The sequence below is a fragment of the Ostrinia nubilalis genome, chromosome 6 (assembly GCF_963855985.1).
Source record: "Ostrinia nubilalis chromosome 6, ilOstNubi1.1, whole genome shotgun sequence".
Classification (NCBI taxonomy): Eukaryota; Metazoa; Arthropoda; class Insecta; order Lepidoptera; family Crambidae; genus Ostrinia; species Ostrinia nubilalis.
In genome coordinates this window covers 1,385,122-1,405,017 of record NC_087093.1, presented here as the reverse complement: position 1 = coordinate 1,405,017, position 19,896 = coordinate 1,385,122, and the positions used below count along the sequence as shown (strand labels likewise).

Sequence of the window (19,896 nt, the reverse complement as noted above, 5' to 3'; positions counted from 1 at the left end):
TGCCATCTAGAAAATATTCTAGATGGTCTCAACTAACACTCCCTTAAAGCATTGGACCCAGCTTCCAAACACCCTGTATATATTTGAACCCTGTATTTATTTAAACTTTATATCTGCGTGCAGCTGCCCCTGACAGGCGATAACCCAGACAATCGACTTTTTGCCGCAGTTCTATTGTGGATGCCGTAAATAGGTGGTTTGTTTGCGCTGTACTGAACGTTGTAATAAGCTCAATTATAGAATTTTCTCGGGTTTTGTGTTCGAGATAGAAAGTCTTAATCGCCCGTCTTTATTTCTTATCAAAACAATAAATTTGTTTGCCCTAAAATAACTTTCAGCACCACTTTCACCTTTTTTGTGAATTAAGATTACCATAAGTGTCTTTAAATTAGTGAAATTGGTTAAGCGCTTAGACACGACTATTAGTATAGAGTCAAATTCTGTGGAAAATTCAGTGGAAAAATGTCATTTTGACTTTCGATATCTATTGCAGTAGTTGACGATATCGAACTATTTTTTCTGTGGAAGGGTAATATTAAGTAACTAATAAAAACTTACTGCATTTGAAGTCTAGGTGTACTCGGTCACTAAGAAAGAACATCTGCCGTACCTGAAACAATAAGAATTTGATTAAGATTTCTGACAACCGCCAACAAGTTTTTAATATAAGACATCTTCAACGCATCAGAACCAAGGACTTTCGCTGCGGAGTTCATAAATTCGTTAAAAGTGGCGCAGGAGCGGACCCGGGGCGCATACTAAGCGCGCAAGTTCGCGACGTGCCGACGCCATTGCCCGCCGTGAGTCCTAAGAGCTAAGGCACACGATGTGTTGAGGCGCAGCACCGCAAAATTTCACTGTATCGTGAATTCTAAGCCAAAGCACACGTTGCGTTGCGCGGCGCGGCGTCGACCCGCAAAGATCTCGCCGTATCGCGTGACGCGGCGCCGCACCGCTCGTGTGTCCGCCACAGATATTTCTATGTAAGACGACGCAGCGACACCGCTCCGGCGTCGCACTACCGTCGCAACGCATCGTGTGCTTTGGCTCTAATGCCGGGCTATACTTGACGCGTTTGATGGCTATCCGTCTTGATCTATTTACGCATACATTTAGGATTTATATGTAAGTATAGTTATTTCCATGTTTACGCAATGTGGTGAGAAAGAAACTCTAAAGAAGTCTAAATGTAAACAGATAATTTCAGTTGTTTTACTTTGAAAACGGTAGGTACTACTGATATTACTTATATGGTCAACACCAAAAATATTAGTATTCCCAAACTAAGGAAAGTTCGAAACAATAGGTGAATGTTGTAAATAAAGATGTCTAAAAATGCAGCATTGGGATACATTATTCTTAAGTAGCTACAGTAAAGTTATCCAAAAAACAGGGAAAACCTCACATGCATTTCCCTTCCCGGCTTCCTGACTATCCCGGTAAGCGATATCCGAATGGAAGACGCACGTGATCCAATCCCGGGATGATTGATACGGGCCCGGCCGCGGGACAGATACATTTTTTACCTCTCCGTTTTGACAGTCCGCGTACGTTCCCGTGAAATTATTTATGGCCCTTGATTTTCCTTTTCAGTTTCACTTTTTGTTCGTAGTGATGAATGGAAGATTGTAAGAAAAATACAAGGTGGTATTGAATTTTTTTGGTCAGCTTTTTTTATCTGTGGATGATGGGATTATCAAAAATATCATTTTAACTTGGCTGTATGGCGAATGCCTTTGCCTTTTCCTGCAAGAGGAAAGAACGAAACAAAAAAAAAATCATTTTACCCGATCATTTATTAATTTTCCTTCTGTTACAGTCAAATAATGTGGCAGAGTATGATATTATGCATTAAAGTTTAGTGCACTGGACATTAAGGCTGGGTTGCACCATCTTACTTTAACTTTGACAAACGTCAAAAATCTGTCAAACTCCATACAAAAAGCACCGGTTAACGTCAAACTTACAGTCAAAGTTAGGTGGTGCAACTCAGCCTAAGTGTCAAATAATATCTGTGAATATTGCTAAAATTAGATGCATAATGTATTATTTTACAGTCAGCGTCAAATACATAGTTCATGACACCCCAAAATAGCCAAAATGTTCGCAACACGTCTCTATTAAAATTGGAACAAGTTTGAGTTGTCGAATTTGTGTCCACTTTGGGTGTCACAAACTATTTGACGATATTATATTTATTTTTGTATAGGTGTAACTGAAAAATCTTTATCAACAATCAGTGTAAATGTAACAAAACTCTACATTATTCGATCTTAACAGCTCTAACAGTTTAAAACCGCAGATGTCCCTGATAACAAAAGTGTAACAAAGCATGCACCTGTGTCAGTATCTTTCAGTAGATATTAATGGGCGCAGTTAATTACGAGGTCTTATCTACCCTCCGCCGCGACAATCAGCATATTGAAGCCTGTAGGCTACACCACCCCCGGATGGTCGCATAACGGCATGTCAAGCGAAATACTGCTGTCTTATGTGGTCATAATAAGTACGAATTTGCAATACCATTTGTAGTCTATGTTTATTTAATCTCACCTTTGGTGTCTCTCCTCTGTTATCTTTTGTTTCGGATTGCATTGAGTAATTTACACACACTGTACAGATGAGTGTAGACTAGAGCAGTTACTTGTAACAGAAAAATGAACCGCTCTATGACTTTTAATATGTTCTAGTGTTCACCCTTTCACGAATCAAACGTGGTACATTTTACCTGTATTGTACCATTCGTAAGAACGTTACATTACAAAGAAACGCTCTAGTACTTACTCACCGTAATGATATAATGAAAGATACGTAGTCGCTTAAAGAGAAGTCATGCCAAATCATCAAACGTCTATATCGGCTTAAGTCTGAGCCGACAATTCAAAAAGATTCGATATTCTTTGAAACAACGTAATCAGACGCTGTTAATACTTTTTAACATAATAATGTATTTTCAGCCACAATAAAATGAAATGAAATCCCAATATAAAAGAAAAAGAACAAAAGGAAACGTGTTTTCGTTGTTTTTGCAACCTTTTATTACTTTGAAATATGAAACCTACTTGTTTCGCTCGTATATTTTATTACTTTTTTCACTACTGTTTTGTAGGTAACTAATTATTATCCCTTTGTGAATTAATGTTAATAAAAAATTTTAGTTATTCCATTGCAGTGGAGGCCTCACCAGAAAACGCAGCGTGAGACGTCCACCCACAAGGTGGACCGACGACCTTATAAAGGTAGCAGGAAGGTGCTGGATGCAGGCCGCTACCAACCGGGCGATATGTAAATTTAAGTAATAAGTTGCATCATTGGGGACGCCTATTTTCAGCCGTGGACGTCCTGTGGCTGAAATGATGATGTTGGTGAATCATAAGGTAAATATAAAATGCTTTAGTTATTCAATATCCCATTAATACTTGTCTGTCGCGCATCCTATTATTGTAGTTAGAAATTAATTGCAAATCGCTATCGCTAAATGCTATCAAATATTAATGATAATTGACATTTCCGGCGCATTAGGGCGAAAGCGGAAAATGAGTTTATTTCAAATTCATGGAGGCTTCAGTTATTTGGACAAATGTTATGAGCTATTGTATGTCACTCAAGCTCATTGGCGCTAATTAGGTTTGGTAAATGTTGGTAATGTGCATAAGTAGGTACATCTATACTATCTATACTAATATTATAAATGCGAAAGTAACTCTGTCTGTCTGTCTTTTTGCTTTCACGCCTAAACCACTAAGCCGATTTTAATTAAATTTGGCATAGAGATAGTTTGAGTCCTGGGAAAGGACATAGGATAGTTTTTATCCCGGTTTTTGAAACAGGGACGCGCGCGATAAAGTTTTTCTGTGACAGACAAAATTCCACGCGGGCGAAGCCGCGGGCGGAAAGCTAGTAATTACATAAAGCAATATAAATTTAATTCAATATATAAAGCTGTGCCCCTGACTTCGTGTGCGTGAAAATTGTTTTGATGGCGTGATAATTTTTCGAATATTTTTCTCACAAAAAAGTATACTGCCTGCTCTGACTTCTACTTCTATGAGATAAATCTCTCCATTTGTGATATTTTCTCCGTGTAATGACGTTTCATTTCACTATTATTTAAATATTGATTTGTCGATAGGAAATAGATTCTTTCATTTATAGCCAAATTACATGATGAAAACATGTTTATATCCGTTATCTACAACCGGTACAATCAACAGCACATTTTTACTGTAAAATAGAAACTATTACAACTGCAAAAGATCTGAATATCTTGACATGCAAGCGCTGCGTCGAATAAGGCGATGTGAATTAAAATAATTATTAAAATTTATTCATAGTTCATGTAGTTATTTTCACTTACTGTTATAATATGAGTAGGTAGGTAATAGCTATTTCTAACAACGAAACACAATAATTTCTGTCCGCAACTCATTACACTCGGTAATTGCCATCCGGTTGAAACAAGACCGGTTTTTCTCTATCCGGTTTCTGTACTTGTATATCCGGGAATTATCGAATCACTGTTCTGTCGTGTAATGGCAGCGTCGGGTAAAATAAGGCTCCGTTTCCATTGTAGCTGTGCGAGTACCTACATAATCAGGTGGCTGAGGCAAATATGTACAAATGGAATTACTCTACAGCTTCGTTCAGAAAAAAACCCATTTTGATTTAAACTAGCGAAAGTATGTGCTCAACTGCTCATATTGATTTAAAATTTCTTTGCACTCATAATTATACTGGCTCACATTATCTCACCTAAAATAGTTTTAAATCAATGTACCTAAATAAATTATGGTCTAGTAAATAGTTCTCATCCTCATCTACTTAAGTCATTCATAAAACAGTCTAAACAAATAACAATCTAGTTATAAATAAGTAACTTTTATATTTCAACGTTTCTAATGTGCATGAAACTAGTAAACACTTTCTGCTTCTTCTTGTCGTGTCGACAACAAACCAACATAGTGTCAGCCCAAAACTCCGCCACAAGAGTGGCGTTGTCAGTAGCCTTCATATTAGTTGCCTACTTTGGGCCTAGATGGCGCTGTGTGAAATTGTAAAAACAAGGTTACATAGCGACCTCGCCCGGGTCTAGTGGACCCGGATCCTAAGACCAGGACGAGCGCCGCGTCCGGTTCGGTGGACCGTGCTTCTGCAATATCCGTCTCAGCCGGAGATATCCGGAAAAATGCGGTAGAAGCTGGATAATTTTGTTTTATTTAGGCATCAACTTGCTTGCAGCGAGTCGTTGTAATTGTTCTGTTTTATTGATGGTGTTTTGATTTTCGGGCTGCGGTTTGGTGTATTACAGACGTCAACATAATAAGCTTAACACTGTGGGTTCTTATGTTATTGCAGTAAGTGATATTTTGCTACAAATTAATCTGATGTGCCGTTGCTGTACCTAACTGTCTATTAATTATTTAAAGACTGGGTAAGCCGTTATGGTTGGAGTTCAGACATTGAGTTAATATTATGGATAATTTAGTTAAACTACACTCGCGAGAAAAAATATGGAATCATCCTGTTTGTTTCGAGCGATCACAAAAACTAAATGACTAATAAAAGACAAATAAAAATGGTGCCATTTTAAAGGTAATAAGTATTATAAACTTTAAATTGATACCACAGATACATGTCATAGATAGTCATTTAGTTCTTAAGATCGCTCTGAACAAAACACAAGGGGATGATTCCATACTTTTGCTCATAAGTATATTTTGAAGTCAGATGTTTGTTAAATGTAATCCAGTGTCATTTTTCTCGCTTGACTTCTTTCCACAGTTAACTAGCAACTTCTTAGTCTTCAGTTTCAGAAAGAAGCCTATTTCTGTGTGTAATAATAAGAGACACACTCTTGAAAGCGTAAATGTGTAAAACTACCAGAAAATTCAATTTTCAGACAGCAAAACGAATTTTCTTAAAATAATATAAGAAGGTAATTCATAAGCCAATAATTCATACCAAAATTGTATTACACAAGTATAAAAGAACAACGTTTGTTTAGTGGTAGTGTATGGGGTAATATCCCGTGCCTGGCTGCGAGCCAGCTGGTAGGTTATGGCCTAATCTTCCCAGGTGTTTGCCCACGGTCTAGTATTGTAATAAAATCTTTAGGAAGACTGAGGATGGAACGAAATATGGACGTTTCTTTGATGCTTAAGGATTTAACATGAAAATGTACCAGATTTTCTGATGTAGGTAGGTAATCTTGATAGCCTAGTTGCCAGATTACAAAATCAATATTTTATTTGGTACAAGTTGAAAAAGAAAACATTTATAAAATCACTAGACTTGTGTGTGTGTTTGACTGTGACAGAAAAAAGATACGAAAAGAAACACTGGTCTTAGATCTACTTCTCGTATTTTTTTCATACCTACATCACACTCATACCTTATCATTGCAGGAAAATTCTTCTACATGGTAACACCGTGCTTAGTTTTACACACCTTTTACACACAAGAGCACACACCCTACATCCATCCCTGATACCTTTTATCTTCTGTGTACTTTTCATATTTCGATTTATTGCTTTCCATAACACTTCAGCTTAGCCGCACAAATTCTACCTGTTAATCGTTATTCTTTCCTCCACAGGACAGGCAATGCCTAGTGTGGAGGTCTGTCATTTATTTATTGTATTGTTTGATTCTGGCAAGATATATTTTCATTTTTTTATTTTCATTTTCATGTGCTATCGTCTGTACCCACCAAATGCCACGTATTTCAAAATAGAAAAGACTATTTAACAGACACATAACTGACACGTACTGGGTGATAAATTACAAATTCCAAAAGAATTTCATTGTTTACCTCATTTTAATTAACAAAGTTAATCAGCTGTATCACTTGCCCCTTTGTTTCTCACTAAACGTCACAAAACGTGTTCTTAGCATCAAAAGCTGTCTACTTCAAACTACAATGTATAAAAATAGCGCCCTATTTGTTATTAATCTATTTTAGGGTGCTACCGCGCTCGCGGTCACGTCGGGACGGTACTACTGTTAGTTTTGGCAGGATAACTGACATACAGTCGACAACACAAACGTTTACCTCATTAAGGAAATAATTTTTGATTCCATTAAAAGGTCATTCACAAGGCATATTTGTGTACAATTCGGTCGAGTTAACTGCGCACCTGGCAGCCGTGACGTCACATTGACGCTCTTGTACGGACGGGGCGAACGCGGTGTGCGTGTGCGGGTGAGTGCGAGGTGTGCGAGTGTCTTACTCCAGCGAGGTCCGCAGTTAGCAGTTGTAAGTATGTAATGAGAAATGTCCAAAAAATTTGTTAAGCCAAAGTGGTATTGTAAGCCAACTTTAAATTATAAGTAGAGCTAGAGCAGTGTATGTATTGCAATTTGCTACAAGAACGATGATGATGGGAGGGCTTTTTTGAATGCTGTAGTAACCTACCTTACAAATAGATATTAATTATGTACACCGAGACAACTGAATCGAAATAAAATCATCTGAAATAAAGCCAAAATAAAACAGTATTATTTGCTTTTAAACATTGCACCATCTGCATACCCAAGCGTAAAAAGTATTTGACTTCTGTGTTCAAAATTATGTGTAACCAAAATGCATTGCGTGGCAAATGTAAACATTTCTGTAGCCGACTGTACACGATTTGTGCTCTGTTTTAATTAACAAACACTGGTTTGTGGGAATAATTATTAAGCTGAAAAACTGACCGTATACAGTAAACACATCAGACTATTTTTGTTGTAAAATAACCGCTATTACAACGACATAAGAGTACAATGTTTAGCTTAATATGCTCGTCTGTACACATAATAACTCCGCTGTGACACGCGGACTGATGGTTTTCAATTAAACCGCCACAAATGGGGTTTGAAAATCATGTGTAATTTCAGCAAACAATTTTAAAAACAACGCTAAAATGTGAGCGAAGTGATGAATGGACTTTGAATTTTATTTTGGTAGAAGGACCGAAATTGATTGAGGTATATCATTTGGTACTATTTAGCTTAATTTATGAGACTGTACTTCGCCCAGGTCGTGACTAATTATTACGAGGTACATTGGTAGGTACGTACATTTTCTGCTCTTGAATAAGAAGAGTACTTATATTCTTCAAACTCTCTAACTAAGCTAAGTATATACTACGAGTAGCAGTGTTAGGAGAAGGCTCACCACAATACTTAGTTCAGTGGTATACGGAGATCGAACTATCAACACTGTTGGGCTATTGTCGCCTCAATTTATTCCTTTAATACACACCATAACAAAACCTTTCTTTTCTACCACTTCAAGTATAAAAAAACGACAAAACTCTTACAATAATCGTCCCATGATATCGGCATATAAATAATATTTTGGGAATAAAAAGGGAATAGATAACGAAGCAGATATAGCACATACATCGCATACGTGATGCAAATGACAACGTTTTCCTGCGAACGCCAGAAAAAATATACAAGGTGTCCTGAACGCAGCCGAGTGGAAGGTGGAAATAGGAATAAATCAAAAGTTTTTGTATTAAATTATTTTCTCTTCATGGAGAGCGATATGAATTTTGGTTGAACCTTCCACTTACAGTGTTATTATTACCACCAACGTGAATTACATAAAGATATCTAATGAATGTGGTACCGTAGTTTTACTTTACTAATAATTAAATCCTTTTTAAAAATTAAGAGTAACATGAAATTGTCATTCATCTTACAAAATTGTTAATTTTATTTCGGCAAAATAGACACAACTTCAGTGAGAATTGACATCAACTGCTACAAGTATATTTACTGTTCTTGAGATAGACTAGCTGACAGATAAATAAATAGAAAAGGCAAAGTTAAGGGCTGAAAGATAGAGTCTTGAAATTATTTTTTTGGGTAAGTACCTACTAAGCCCTGAAAATATCCACAGAGACTTATTTCAAATTATTGAAAAAACTAGTAGGTACTCTATAAAGTACCAAACGTATGACTTACTTTACTGGTTCGTAACCAACTTTCTCTGGTATTTTTTAGACACCCTGTATAGTTCACACGTGCGTTGGCAGACGCGGGCGAGCGCGGGCGCGCATCGCATCGCAATCAGGCGGAGTTTCGCTGGAAGCTGAAAATTTTGTGTTTCGGATTCTAAATAGGAACCAATCGATACGACGGCGTGATTTGAGTTCATGAGATTGACCGCTCGGTTAATGTGAGGTCAGAAATTACCATTTTGGACGGCTCTTTAAAGGAAATAATTTTCATCTCGCTAGTAAGCGAATGCTTTACGTTGTGCTTTATTCGCAAACTAGCTTTCCGCCCGCGGCTTCGCCCGCGTGGAATTTTGTCTGTCACAGAAAAACTTTATCGCGCGCGTCCTTGTTTCGAAAACCGGAATAAAAACTATCCTATGTCCTTTCCCGGGACTTAAACTATCTTTATGCCAAATTAATTCATCAAAATCAATTCAGTGGTTTAGGCGTGAAAGACAGACAGACAGAGTTACTTTCGCATTTATAATAACATTAATATAGACTAGCGGCCGCCCGCGACTTCGTACGCGTGGATCCCGTTTTACCCCCTTCATCTATCTTACGCGGTTAAGATTTTTTCCCGCTAACTCCCGTTCCCGTGGGAATTTTGCAATATCCTGTTGTAACTAAACTTTAAGTTTACTAAGGTACCTGCATGCCAAATTTCAAGCGTCTAACTTAAGCGGTTTATATTTTTCATACAAAAGGATTTTCCCGCTAATTCCCGTTCCCGTGGGAATTCCTAAGTATACTATAACCTGCCTAGGAGTATGAAGAATAATTGTACCAAGTTTCGTTAAAATCCGTTGAGTAGTTTTTGTTTCTATAAGGAACATACAGACAGACAGACAGACAGATAAAAATTTCACTGATTGCATTTTTGGCATCAGTATCGATCACTAATCACCCCCTGATAGTTATTTTGAAAATATATTTCATGTACAGAATTGACCTCTCTACAGATTTATTATAAGCCTATAGATTAAACAGACTGCATATTTTCTTCTTTCTATATCAAAAATTCTTAAAACCCATACTTATACGAACAGCTGAAAAAAGTTTGTTAGCAATATGTAATACTTACCTAGCAAGTCACTTCGTGCAAGCAGTAAAAAGTCGAGTTAATAAAGGTACAAAAAACTTCATCGCAAATCGTCCAACCCGCCCTAAATCAAACAAAATAAAGTTTTCTCATCCGCGCCGCCCGCCCAATAACTCAGCCGTCCTCGATAATCGCGCCATAAGTTAGCGCAATGCACCGCTGCACTGCTAATATGAATAGGCCATAATGCCCTCGATCACTTTAAAATAAAAATTTATAGCTGCCATAGCGAGTTACACTTGGATTTATGCGGGATTAGAATGAGGGTAGTTTATGCTCTTAAGCCGAGCAACGAGGGCGTTACGTCATGTAAAAATCTCAATTTAAAGCAAAACCTGTGTGCAGGTAAAAATTTTGCTGAAAAGCTTTTAGGACTGTGAGAGGATATTTCAAAATGCTTTTAACCATTAAACATGTGTCATACAGCAGAGTTAACAACTGCTAATCAGTTGACTTATATTTTTAAGACATTCAAAATCCACATTTTTGGAGCATTTTTGCTCTAAAAATATGGAATCTCAAAAAGGTATTAAATGTCAATTGATGGCTAATCTTATTAAGGATTTCAAATATTGGGTTTTTAGCACTGCTGTTGTGAATTTTAGAGCATAAAATTCACTCCAGACGCTCATCCCTTCGGGATTCTGCAGGGTCTTGCGTTATCGCCGCGGTGACGTCGCGTCGTCGTGCCGTCGACGTCTCTAGAGACTGTTCGATTTTCTTTTTTATAAGTCCTGACTCTTCACGAGAAGGCATTTCAAATAGCAGAGTAAGCATTTTATTCAAGCTTAAGGTGATAGTTAAAATTCATTAACTGTCCCTAGGGGGAAAAAAGTCTCGCTGCTATACTCGTACCATTAATATTCTATCCACGACGGAAAACTATACGAAATGAAGGAATATCTGGATTATTAAGCTTCCGCATCGGCTCCCGTTTTTAATATTGCACATGACGAGTTTAATATTCGGGAACTGGTGGCTTATTCCAGTAATTTGTATGGGAAATGACGCGGATCGTATCCTGATTAACGGACTTAACGGTCGTTTGTACGGGATGGGCCATTTTCTCATTTGTGGACCAAATGCGGCTTATTCAATTAAATATTTAATGCACGGGAAATTACATTACAAAATTCTTTAAATATTTATAGTGTTTAACACCTACTTTATTATCTATCACTTAAATCATCACGTCACTTATCCTAATGTGAAATAAGTATCATAAGTTCGTAACCATTAATATTGGACAAGCCATTTTGGATCATAACACAATTCAATATGTTCAAAATAATGTAGCCAATTAATTACCATTGTCTTCCTAAGGGTTAAAGACTTCCGAAACAAACATTCAATCTGTTTCTATCGTCTTCAAACGTTTGACAGAACACGACGCTGTTAACACACTTCAATTTCACAAGTGAAATGTTTAGCAAGTGGGGATTAGTCATTAAATGATATTAATACCCATCAGATCAAAAGGGGTATCATCATTCAATGCGGTGTAAGACAACAAACAATTGCCAATAAGAGCCAAAGCTCACGATGCAAAGATTACGCTTTATCGCGCGACGCAGCGCCGCACCGCTTGTGTCCTCCTCACCACAGTGTGCTCAACACTTTGCTGGACAGTTAAGAATTACTTTCCAATACGACAAAGGACATTGTCAGAAACCGCCTAAAAAACCGCCCAAAAACATTAACCCATCATAATTATTTTCTATTTTTTTTAATACATTAAGCACCCTTTCATTCTAATGGACACTTAAGCATTGAAAAATTAAATAAATAAGTCTTTTAACGTTTATTCTATAATACTATTACAACTTCCGGACGTTTTGGTGCGTGGCATGGTCTAAAACCTATCAAGTTCCATAATTTTTGCCGATAAAATCTGTACGAGGCATTACCGTACTTTATTGCTGGGAGTCCATGTATAGTGATGTTCCTGCGGCCATCATAGACAATAAAATATCGATTTTGAAAATAAAATAAATCGATTAAACTGCTTTGAAGACTAGATTTGCGTTAAAAGCTAAAAAGATATTGACAGTTTGACACTATTACAAGAAGATATCTAAAGTGTCCAACTGGTCGAAGGTCGTAAATAAAATAAAAATAATTAGGACCATAAACTGATATTCATGGTATCATAACTGTAAAAGTGTCAGAATCCGATGTTGAATCCAATGCCAGTTGAAGTGTGAGAAACATATATATTTTTTTTTTATGTGACAGGAGGCAAATGAGCAGACGGATCACCTGATATCAACCTAGTATAGTTGCCAGTCTCTCATAATCTATGCCAATGAGGGTTTTCGCGATTGAAAAATCCGCCAGATGGCAATACGTAGACGTGAGGTCCAAATGCTGCATGATTGGTTATTTTTGACATGACATTGACAGATATCCACCAATCATGCAGCATTTGGACCTCGCGTCTACGTATTGCCATCTCGCGGATTTTTCAATCGCGAAAACCCTCATTCATAGCACATGTATAATAATAGACCAAATGAACTTTTATAGATTGTGAAAGAGAAGATAAAGATTTTATTATTTTATTAAAATCTTGCCACGAGGTAGTTTTTCAGTAGAAACCAGGATTGGATAATCGCTACAGGCAAGTATCAGAACATTTTATAAATATTTTTAATCGATTATATCCATGTGAATCGTTTTAATAAATTGTCATTTTACTTTTTCAATTAAAACTTTTTCAATCCCTAGTCTTGTCAAACTGTCATAATGTCAACAAATTATAAATGTCACGTCAGTTGACTCAATTTCAGTCTTCTGTGCGTTTATTGTATTTTTATTTCAATGAAATAGTGCTAAAGGGTTAGTACTAAAACTGAAAGCCTTTTTTCAGAAAGAAAACCAATGTGGTGCCCTTATTATTCATGCTGTTTGAAAGTTACAAGTCAGTGATACAGAGTTGCCGACATTATAACTCCGTAGTGATACCATACCAAAGAAGAAGTTTTCCTAAACACTTGTGTTGTTTTTATATGTGATCGAATAAAAAGGATTAATTCTACTGCTCAAATGGAATAACTTATCCCAAGAGACCGAATATAAAAAAAACCTCTCCATAGAAATTATCACCATCACGAGGATGTGAATTTTTTTGAGAATTTGATATTGGTCCTGTAAGAAAAGTAGTTGTATTTCAGTAGTAGAATCAACCCTTCTTGTTTCATCAGCAAGAGTAACTATAAAAACGCCCTGTAGGTAGGTATTATTAAGCTGAAGAGTTTGTTTAGTGTCAAAGACTGTCACACAGTGTAACTTAAATTGGCATATTATGATAATGAACATAAAAACTTAAATAAATATTTATGTTAATATTTTTTCTATTTATTTATTTTCCCAAAGCTTCACAGTGACAGCTGAAACAGCAATACTGTTAACAAAACAGTAAAACTAAACTTGGAACAAACTGTTACAAATATGAGGGGTTTAATATTTTACAAATTAAAATAAAACCGCATGTTGCTTTACTTTCTCGTATAGGTAATAAATGTAATTAATGGCTAGATTATTAATGTTACTTTGTTACCCTCAATAGTGAGGAAATCTTATAAAATGGTAACCCTGATTTTTATTGTCATTCAAGTGCTCTTTCTTCGCATAGGCTTCTGTGATTTGGCCAAGGGCCACACACATTGCGATAACATTATGCGACATTGATTTGACAGCAGCGGAGTGAAGTCTTGCGACTATGCAAAATGATACCCTGTAATCGTAGCGCATACAGACATAGACTGGGCGGGGCACATAGCTCGTAGAGCTGATGGCCGCTGGGGCAGGAAAGTTCTTGAGTGGCGACCACGAGCCGAAAGACGTAGCGTGGGCAGGCCTCCCACTAGGTGGACCGACGATCTGGTGAAGGTCGCGGGAGGTGCCTGTATGCGAGCGGTGCAGGATCGGTCTTCGTGGAAATCCTTGGGGGAGGCCTTTGTCCAGCAGTGGACGTCTTTTCGGCTGAAACGAACGAACGAACGATACGTATTACCACTATTTACCAGACATTACTATTTATTGCATACTCGCCGGATTACACGTAGGAGCACGCGCGTAACAGCTTCGGCCTTGCATTATTATAAGATCTTGTTCCGCCCTTTTACGAACTTCCTCCGTGAGGATATCCCCGCCGAATTCTATGATGAACCTATCAAAAGTCATATTCTGCAATGTCAACCCACCACAAGGTGGACCGACGACCTGATAAAGGTAGCGGGAAGGCGCTGGATGCAGGCCGCTACCAACCGTGCGATGTGGAAGTCATTGGGGGAGGCCTTTGTTCAGTAGTGGACGTCCTGTGGCTGAAATGATGATGATGATGAAGAAATGAATGAAAATGACAAATCTTCGCACGTGTATAATACCGTGCCAAAGTAATCATATAATTTTGGCACCTTAATAACTATTGCCGTTTTTGTTGTAAAGATCATGCAGCGCTACTTGCGGATATTATTGGAAAGAAAACTATGTGGGCTCTAGATCTGAAGCCGCTTTAACGAACACGAAGTGCTCATACAATGCGGCGTATTTTCTTCCAGTCTTTAGTCAGGACTTTAGTCGAATTAAAACCCCGGTTGAACGTGATATAGCCGCACTAGAATACGATGCTTTTTTGCATAATCGCAAGACTTCGTTCCGGTGTCGACCGAATGTTATCATGATGTATGTGGCCCAGGGGTTACCGTAGCCGCTAAGGTTTGAAACTTCTTGCTTAAAATATTGTAGTCTTTGGCATAGACTACGATGGTAGTCATGGAGATAGGAGTTTGTTATCTCGTGTCAGATGTAAATGGTGAAAAGAAAACTCATGATTCGTGGTATTTTTATGTAATATGTAGGTATTTTATAAAAGTGGAACCCCGAGTGATCTCCAAAACCCATTCTATTATTATATACGATTCGGCTTCGATATCTATAATACAATAGGAGTTTATTTCATGTGTCAGATGACAAGGGTGGAAACAACCTACGATTCATGTTGTTTATTTACGTGCAATATGTGGGCATATTGTAAAAGTGGAATGCCGAGTTGTATTTCTAAAACTTGTTCTATTATTTTATACTATTTGGCTGCGACTCGGCGTGACGACAATACAAAACATTTTTCGCGAATCGGTGTTCATACATTCACACAATACATTAGACGCCATGTTGTCATAAACGACATATTATAAAATCGCTGTGATTTAATATTCTTAATCATTAATTTTATGGCAAGTGTCCATCAGGAATCATTGTTCTTACACACAGAATCGTATTATTTCGCTTTCGGGTAGTAATATGTCAAAATTGTTGGTTCTTTAGGCGAACAATGTATGGAGAACGAACATTGTCCTTACGCAAATAAAGAAATTTGATTTTATTTGATTTTGACACTATACTTATTCACAAACCTATGGGAGTAGTGTATGACGTCTAATACGCGTTCTGTCGTATCATCCTTTACTACCTGAACGCTCGTGAACGTTACTGTCTATCAATGTGTTAAACATGAGTTTACGTTAGGTGTGATCGCTAGCGAGTGCGTCAAAAATATCAATGAACATTTTAGTTCTTGAAAGTAGCCGCTAGTGGCACTGTACAATCTGTCATAATTACATCATGTGTTTTTACGCACTCCCTAGCGGAGTAGACCTAACGTTAACAGTTACTCATGGTGAGCACACTTGATATTTCTACGAAGACGACGCAGCGACACCGCTCCGGCGTCACCGCAACGCATCGTGTGCTTTGGCTCTAACTGATATCGTTGTACAGATTACCGCACATTGAGCTAAATGGGGCTTCTTATTCGGTTGTATTAAGTTCTATTTTGCAACAATGTATACTCTGATGTGGTGTACTGTACAAACAGATCAAAGCTCCGATCTCTCCGCACGTATCGATTAGTTCCCGAAATAAAACACTGCGACTGCTGCAGTGGAGGGCATTTATAGTTCACACTGCAATGGATATAAGGTTCTTAATTATAATATGTATAGAATTGTTTAATTTGTGATACACTACACTGAAAAAGGGACACTGAAAACAACTTATTATTTATTTACATTTTTCATTTCAACTAACGCTTAAAAAAATAAGGTTAACCTTCATATAAACTGGTTTACATTTTTAATGTGATTTAAAACAGTAGGTTTATAATAAAGGTTTAAGATAAGAGTCTTAAGAGAAAAATATTTGACGATTTGTAAGTGCCTTAAAGTCTATACAAATAAAGAATTTTGACTTTGACTTTATGTACTAGCTAGCTTGACTAAGAGGAAGGAAATATAAATAATAGTTTTGTATGATTTCCACACACAAGGCCTTCATTAAAACGATAGATAAGGAAAAAATTAATTATCTATTTCAGTTTTATCGCGTCCAGAACTTGAGGACCACCAACGTAAATGATGACAAATGACAATCATCAATCACGTGTCAATATCAAGTGTCAGTTTGACGAAGTTATCTGTTTTTAGATAAATTGTCAAATGCGTTTGAATAGAATAATAATTGATAATAGTCCAGTCATTTAAGCTTAAATTAGGTAAGAATCTCGGAATTCGAGATACCCAGCTGTAAGTCTGTAAATACTTGTATATTGACACCCTAAAAGTTGTCTCAAAACCTACATATGGTAGGGTGTAAGCAACTATTAAATTTTAAGGTCAAAGGTCACAAAAATCGGTTTTTTGCGCTTTTTTTGGAAATATCTCATTTCCTATGGGTTTTTTGCTATTTGTATTTATTATCAATATTGTAGAATACTAAATTCTCTACAAATTTTGTTTAAAATTTTTTTTTATACAGTGAACCGTTTTCGAGATAGAGGGCGGAGAGCGCGCGGTCACTGCATCACTTCAGGTCAACTTAAGCGGTTTAGGTTTTTCATACAAAAGGATTTTCCCGCTAATTCCCGTGGGAATTTCGGTAATTACTTGTTGTAAATAAGCTTTAAGTTTACTAAGGTACCTACATGCCAAATTTCAAGCGTGTAACTTCCGTTAAGCGTTTAGATTTTTCATACAAAAGGATTTTCCCGCTAATTCCTGTTCTCGTGGGAATTCCTAAGTAAACTATAACCTGCCCAGGTGTATGAAGAATAATTGTACCAAGTTTCGTTAAAATCCATCGAGTAGTTTTTGTTTCTATAAGGAACATACAGACGGACAGACAGACAGACAAAAATTTTACTGATTGCATTTTTGGCATCAGTATCGATCACTAATCACCCCCTGATAGTTATTTTGAAAATATATTTCATGTATAGAATTCTGTCCGTCTGTATGTTCCTTATAGAAACAAAAACTACTCGACGGATTTTAACGAAACTTGGTACAATTATTCTTCATACACCTGGGCAGGTTATAGTATACTTAGGAATTCCCACGGGAACAGGAATTAGCGGGAAAATCCTTTTGTATGAAAAATCTAAATGCTTAACGGAAGTTAGACGCTTGAAATTTGGCATGTAGGTACCTTAGTAAACTCAAAGCTTAGTTACAACAAGGAATTCCCGAAATTCCCACAGGAATTAGCGGGAAAATCCTTTTGTATGAAAAATCTAAACCGCTTAAGTAGACCTGAAGTGATGCAGTGACCGCGCGCTCTCCGCCCTCTATCTCGAAAACGGTTCACCGTATAAAAAAAGTTTTTAAACAAAATTTGTAGAGAATTTAGTATTCTACAATATTGATAATAAATACAAATAGCAAAAAACCCACAGGAAATGAGATATTTCTAAAAAAAGCGCAAAAAACCGATTTTTGTGACCGTTGACCTTGAAATTTAATAGTTGCTTACACCCTACCATATGTAGGTTTTGAGACAACTTTTAGGGTGTCAATATACACGTATTTACAGACTTACAGCTGGGTATCTCGAATTCCGAGGTGAACTTACTATAATGACTGGACTATAATGATTGTTTTGGTCCAGTAAAAAATAATGACCATTATTATAAAGTAACCAAGTAGTTACTGGATTTGATGGATTCCTCATAACCATGATCAAAGTATGTGTAAATTAGATGAACAAAGTTTGTTCCAAATGAAATTAACATTACTCGTCAAACAAAATATACTCTTATCATTAAGTCTGCCATTTTAAAATTGTTGTTATGATGAAATTATCGACCCCATTGTGACATTTGTTTTATAAATATTACTTAGTAAGCATAGCAGTGTCAGTTAACTAAAGAGAATTGAACCCCAAATAATTGAATTGGTCAACAGGGGTGGAACACAGTCAACTTGACATCATATTATTTCAAGTATCACGTCGATTGGGTCACAGGATCTCTCTAGAGTTCGCGGATAAGGCTGCCATTCCATCAAATACTAATTATGTAAAGTAGTAATAGTTGAGTAGGTAACGATGCAACAATTTTATTAAAGAAATAGAAAGCCCCAAAGTATGCTCGGTATCAATAATATTAATATTAAAGTTTGTGAATATAACTCTTTCACGCTTAAACCAGTCATCCAATTTGTATGAAATTGTATTGTGATGGTTTGAAGCCGGGAAAAACTTAGGCATAGTATAGTTTTTATCCAGATTGTGGAAGTTAACGTGTGCGATTAAAATTTTCGCGAAGGCGATAAACCTAGGTGATAAAGAAGTTTTCAGAAATTTTCGCTTTTTTGGATTCGGCCTGAAATACACCTGAAAAATTCACTGGTACATCACATCTTTAGTGGAAAGCCAGCCTAAAACACAGAGCACAGAATACAAGGCTAAAGTGGTTTCAGTTGACGCGACAAAGCGAATAATACCTCTGTGCTGGTACGATGTTAAGATGTAAACAAGCTTCTAGTTGAGGAATGCTTTGATTGTACATTTAGCAGTGATTGTACATTTTGTGTGTTTTGGCTTTACTTTATTAAATAAGTAGAAAGTATGTTAGCTATTTTAGATTTTATTGTTTAATAATCACTTAAGATTTCATTACTTCACTGAAAAGAATCGATTGCCTGAAACATTTTTGTTGTTTTAAAAGCGACTCTAGGTTGGTTAAGAAAAAAGCTATTTAGAATGGGTAACTAATAAGTACTCACTTTTTAAGTTATTAACGGTCACGTTGTATTGTACTATAATTGGGAGTGACTTTTTGAGGTAAACAGTGAGTAAAACTATTTTATTAAAGTTTTAGAAGATAACTCAATATCTGAGAAATATCAATACACAATAATTTATCTATGTTTGCAAGCAGGTGACTGGATTACTTCGAAGGACAAAGACAATTCTAGACCGGCTAAAAATAAAAATACATAAAATGGTAACACTGGCAAGAGATGAAAATTCTTAAAAGTATTACAAATAAAAAAACTCACCTGGGTATCTCCTTAGCCGGGCTGGACTGCGTCTCTTGGTGACTAAACGACGCCATTTTCTTATTTTGACATTTCACACCATTTTAACTGTCTTTCAGTCCGTTTTACAAATTCACTTAGCGCGTAGAGTTACTGTGACAACAACGGGGCATTTTGAGCTAGAATCAAAATAGATTTGACACTAAACTTGAAGGTTAAAATTATCATTAAAGTGTATCTTAACACTGAGATGAGTTTGGGTAGAAAATTGTGATTTTTGCTAAAGTATTTTAGATAATTTGGATAGTAATTTTATACATTCTTAAACATTTATAGTTAAGATTAGAATAAGTATGTCATTGTATGCGAAATGGAGATGCTTAAATTTTTTTTTATCTATCTAGACCCCTTTAAAAGTCTTACCTAATAATAGTCTCTTTCCTTACTACCCTTAATGTAAAATATAAGTAATTATGCTGAATTTGGC

The 19,896-nt window shown here is 36.6% G+C and overlaps 1 long non-coding RNA gene across 2 annotated transcripts in view; it reads right to left on the bottom strand.

Annotated features, from left to right (window-relative positions):
- LOC135072395 (uncharacterized) overlaps positions 1-19,896 on the bottom strand; it is a 72,044-nt gene that overhangs the window by 35,570 nt on the left and 16,578 nt on the right. For both annotated transcript variants that reach the window (XR_010257424.1, XR_010257425.1), the window contains exon 2: positions 19,431-19,588. This is a non-coding gene — a long non-coding RNA (uncharacterized LOC135072395). The remainder of the gene's footprint in view (positions 1-19,430; positions 19,589-19,896) is intronic.